Below are 5,828 nucleotides of genomic sequence, written 5' to 3' on the forward strand. Positions count from 1 at the left end.
GTAAATGGCTACATTTATATAGCACTTCAGTCCAAAGTGCGTTACAAGGCCGCTCAATAATTCATTCATTCACCATAGTCTACCCTTATAGATACAAATGGTGGACAAAATATTAGAGACACCTCTCAGTGCAATACAATTCAGCAGGACCACAAACTGCATCCCCCAAAATGACCACAAAGTTGAATCAACACCTCTGTAAATCAATTTAGCGTTATATAAATAAAGGTTTTATGCAACCATTAGTTTTTTAGTCCATTCTGAAAACTTTTTATTTTTATGCTTTTATCTTACATTTATAAAGATCCATCTCTTCTTATTATACTTTATAATTCTATTGTTTTTATTTCTATTTGCTTAAATAAGCAGTCAATTTGAAAACACGTCTTGATTGGACCACAGGAACATTCAGAGGCTCAAACTGCCTCTAGCTCCATCCCATTCTAGTCACTATACCTTTGAGAGAGTAGAACTGGACAATAACATCTGCCACCAGCTAGCATGCACCAGTGTAAGCCAGCACTATCGTTAATGTAGGAGAATACAGAAAATACAAATAGATATCATTATATAACAATCTGCAACCCCTTCTCTCCCTTAAAAGGGGAATACATTTGAACAATATATGTGCGAATGTGCTCTTTCACTCTCTATAACACCCCTTCCCCCTCTCTAAAAAGGTCAACAGCATCTGTCTCCCCGGTGACCATTTCTGTGATCACGTGGCTTTGTTTCCGTGGCAACCACAGGCTTGTGCCCAGCGTGAGTTTGGCACTGGCACTGACCTGCTCTCTCTCTCTGTCCCTGTCTGGCAGATATGCTAATTTGTATGTGAGAGACAACATAGAGAGCGAGAGACAGAGCCAGAGGCCTTTATGTGTAGGAGGTGCTTGTTACACTATTACAGTATTATTTACATTGCCCTGAATGTAGAAGTCCGAGGTGCGCACACACACACACACACATATGCGTGCACACACTCGCACACATACACACACAGGGTCAGAGGGCGTGATTGTTGAACTGTTTCCTGCAGTCACATTTCCTTCCTGTTGAGTGTGTGTGCATGAAGGTTCAGAGTGGTCTCTGTGCACGTCATGCACACACAGTCTCTACTCTGCCACAGAAATACCAACACAACACACAGAAACAACAGCCAAAAGGTGAACAACAATAACAAAATGTAACACACAACAAACACTAAAACCAGAAGTTATCTCAGGACACTTTTCAAATAAATTCAATAGAATCTTTCATTCAAACCTCCTGGTGGGAAATCCCAATGTCTTTCAGACCACACACCTTTAGTTTATATCCCAGGCTTTTTGTTATAAATTATGAGATAACCCTGATGACATCACTATGACATCATCAGCGTTATCTTCTCAGACAAATAAACAAAACCCCTGAAAAAACAACCAAAAAAGGTAACAATGCTCTCACAGAGCTACATAAGACATTATAGAGCTGTGTCAGTAGCACTCAACATGACTAGTAATTTATATTGATATATCCAAGTATTTAATTAGGTCTTACAAATTCCATTAGAAGCACCAAGAGGATCAGAGGAACCTGATTTTTTTTTTTACAGGTTATCTGTCTCTTGTTCTACTGAAAGGATATAGTTAAAGTTTCAGCAAATATGACAAAAAGTTATTTTATACAAAGTTTCCTACTGCAGCTTTAATCTCGTCTCTCAGCACACTCAGTTGTTTTTTGTCTACGGTGTGTACACTGTTTGGTGTCTTTAACCATTTATTGCAACAATATGCATTTTAGTTTGGCAGTGCTGCTCTGCTCATGTGATGCCGCCTCTTGAATGACAGCCTCTCCATAATCTGACCAATCACAGGCTACCTACTACTACAGTGGACAAAAGCCAAGCCACAGAGAAGTCCCACAGGAGGCAGGGTGAAGCTTCAACACAAGGCTGTGCTGTCTCTCTGCTACTGCGGTTCTTGGTCAGAAGCCATGGGTCGCGTCTTGACCGAATGCCACAAAGGCCATTTTAGCATCTAGCAAATGAGTTCCAATCATTTAAATCTAAATTGACAGATGAATCCACATAGCATTACTATGAACAATAACCAATAGCTACCACAATAAAAAACAACAATGAACAAAAAAACTAAACTAAAACTAAAACAGAAGCAAACAAACTGTTCTCATCACTTGCAGATAATCCAAGTTGGCTGAGTAGTGAATTAGCCTGAGTCACTCCAGTCAGCTGGATCTGACGCAGGTTAACTGGATAAAGATTGGGCAAGGACGCTACAAGAGTTTCAGGCTTTCAAGGCATGAAACACAACAGTACACCATGGGAACATTGATACACAATGCAAAAGAGCTGAACATGGTTCGCTAATGTAGTTATGAATAATAATAATAACAATAATAATAATAATAATAATAATAATAATGAGTAAAACCCTAGTTTCTACATTTTTGACATGTTTTCTTGACAAAAATTGGATAAGAAGGTTGATACCACTTTCTAAGGTATATATATGAAGTATGTAGCCGAAGCTAGCAGCCAGTTAGTTTAGCTTAGCATAAAGACTAGAAACTGCTAGCCTGGCTCTGTCCAAACTGATAAACTATTTGTCTGATAAAGGTCTAGTCATATTGCAATTTAAACAATATTCAGGAGTATATTTTTGCAATTGCAGGATTTCTTTCATCAGTTCTGAACAAAATCCAAGAAATACACTATGATTTTTGTACCGGTTAAACAAAGAAGGTATAATATGTTAAAGCTGCAGTAGGTAATGTTTACAAACGTAATTTTTTTGTCATATTCACTATCAGGTTCCTCTGGCTCCTCCTAGAGCTCCTAATGACATTTGCAAGAATCCACCGGGCCTGAACGAGAACAACCNNCTAATGGCATTTGTAAGAATCCAGCGTGGCCTTGACAAAAACAACCAATCAGAGCTGAGAGAGATAGTTGACTGTTTGGGATCCAAACCAAAGCGTCTTTATATCTTTCTCAGCTCTAATTAGTTGTTTTCAAATGCCATTAGGAGCACTAGGAGGAGCCAGAGGAATAAGCAGACTTTTTAAACTTTTGGAGGGAGCCAGGTTAGTCGTTTCCAGTCTTCAGGCTAGGTTAAGCTAAGCTAAGCTAACCAGCTGCTGGCTCTATCTACATATTTATTGAAGAGATGTGAGAATAGTATAAATTGTCTCATCTATGTTTCAGCAAGAAAGCAAATAAGTCTGTTTCCTATAATAATATTTTGCATTCCGTAAATTTTAAAAATAAAAATGGCAACTATTTTGTTAACCAACCGTTTAATTCAGTTTTCAGGCAAAGATGCCAAAGTCTTCAGTCTTTTTTTTCCAATTTGACAGATGTGAGGATTTGTTACTTCTATTTCTCATACTGTATGTGATAATAAACGGAACTGACTGACATTTTTATGGAGCTGTTCACACTGGAGATGAAGAGCCTAAGAGCCTCTCCTCCACATTGCATTAATGGTTTCAATTAGAATCGGTGCATCCTTAAACTTGACTTTTTACCTAGCTCCAATACACACGCCAAGTGTCTTTCTTTCCAAAGAAAGCTCCACTTTGTGATTCTTAACAATCAGCTTCCACACCTTTGTGTGTGTGCTCTTGTGTGCGCGTGCGTGCATGTTTGTGTGTGTACATTTTCAAGGAAAACAAACACACCCAGCCACATTCCAACTGCTTTTTACAGACTGACAGAGGTCGCCTTGTATAAAACGCAGTACAGACAAATCCTCTGTGTCAGTAAAAGTGAGAGAACAAGCTCGGTACTACTACAGTCTGACTAATCATTTACTAACCCTTATCATTATGCTGTATTTATCAAATCAAATCATCCAGAACTTTGAAAGTTCCTAATCAGTCCTGTAATCAACATGACTTTTCTGTTGGAAGACCAAATGTCGAGGAAATTTTAGAAAGTGACGTGCAGCGGAGGCAGGTTGGAGACTTGCTGAGAACCAAAGGAGGTTTGAGCTCTCCTGGCTGACTTTTACTTGATGAAGTAACTCATGATCTCAGAGCAACAATTACCAACCACCTTTGAAATTGACTAACACCACCCAACATGTCTGGGCAGTGAGTCTCTTGACTGGCTCCCGACCGGCAGCAGAACATGTCTTTGAACATGTAGCAGTTCAAATCACAACAAAGCAGGACAGTCCTAATGCCACTTTCTCTTGTAGGGTTTCGTTCAAATCACAGACTTTCCATTTTTTATGGATGCCATTGGGGTGTAACCCATCTTCCATTAAAATAGTGATGTTCAGAGTGACAGTAACTATAGTCTGATTCTTCTTGTTTTGACAGAAATCAGGGGTCACTGGTGTTCTCATACTGGTGTTCTCATACTGGTGTCAAGTTCTCTGAGAAGATACCAGAATAAATACTTATTGCTATTCCAATCCAGGTCTGTTAATTATATCCCTGCCATACCCACAAGCTTATGAGTAGGAAGTGATGTGTCTGGTTGTGGAAGCAGACAGGAAGCTGATTCCCACATTTAGGAACGTGCTGAGTATGGTGGCTATAGTGGTTCACGCTGCTACCCTGTTACCTCGTTGGCTGAAGTGCCCTTCTGAACCAAATAAATAAAGAATGTGCTCAACGCTGTCTTTCTTTTAGTGACCTAAGAGCTGAATAAAAAATCTGGACCAGTTGCTCTATATATATGGTTGGTTTGCATGTTTGCCTGATACACTAACCCCGAAATTCTACCAGGCACAGCTTAACATCACGGTTTGGCTCTGTGATCCACGCGTCTTCAAATGCCACGTGAGCGTCTTAAGAGCGTGTTGCCTGCCATACATAGTTGATTTATGTATTTTTTTCCTAAAAAAGGATACAAAACGTATGTTTCTCTGCTTAAAATGTCCTCTGACTGACTGACTTCTGGTATAGTGCCACAGTGTTGATGTCGCATGTAGAGTCTGCACAAAGTATTTTATTTTGAAAATTGCCCGGATTCTCTATGCTGTTTCTGTGTTTGACTTCCTGCCAATGCGAACTGCTATGTACTGCTTGATGCGAGTGGGTTGCTGCTTCCCTCAAAAATAGATCAGCTGCGTGTTCTCCGCCAAGCACAGCGGAGAGACACCTAGTGGAATTCTGACGTTGTGTCACCACTTCCATCCACTGTACAACAATTAAGCCAAAATATCAAGGATATGGCTGCTGCCATCTTGCACTGGTGACATCATGTGTAGCCAGAGTCTGCACAGTAATGATCGTGGTTGGCAATATCGTTGGAGGTATCAAGGTCCACTCATACGTCTGTCTAACTTGACTGATGTGAACCCCTTTTTAAAGCATTTACAACCCAATTAATAGGAATAAATATCACTTAGACATACATTAGTGTGATAAAAAACTACCTAAAATTACCATATTTAACGTGTACATTGATTTTTTAGTTTAGCCCATGTCCCATCTGCTTTATTACCTATACTACAGTCAGCCACCAGGGGGCGATAGAGATGTTTTGGCTCCTGTTTTCTTTATGATGGTTAGCATTATCACCACTACTAGCCTCCATTTCTCACTGGAGCATCATGTGCAGCGTTGCCTAAGGCCTTGTCTACAGCCAGTGTTTGGTTTCTCCCATTCTGTACTACCATAGAAACTTGGCGATTCAACAAGGCACCCAAAATTCTAAAGGTAACAAAAATACAATTCCTACATCCAGGTAATTATCCACTAATTAAAACATACTTAATAGGTATATTTAGGGATGCTCGATATTGGCTTTTCTGCCGATATCCGATATTCCGATATTGTCCAACTCTCAATTTCCGATACCGATATCACCCGATACC

Source organism: Morone saxatilis, unplaced genomic scaffold (assembly GCF_004916995.1).
Source record: "Morone saxatilis isolate NCDOM2014 unplaced genomic scaffold, NCSU_SB_2.0 Contig14, whole genome shotgun sequence".
Classification (NCBI taxonomy): domain Eukaryota; kingdom Metazoa; phylum Chordata; class Actinopteri; family Moronidae; genus Morone; species Morone saxatilis.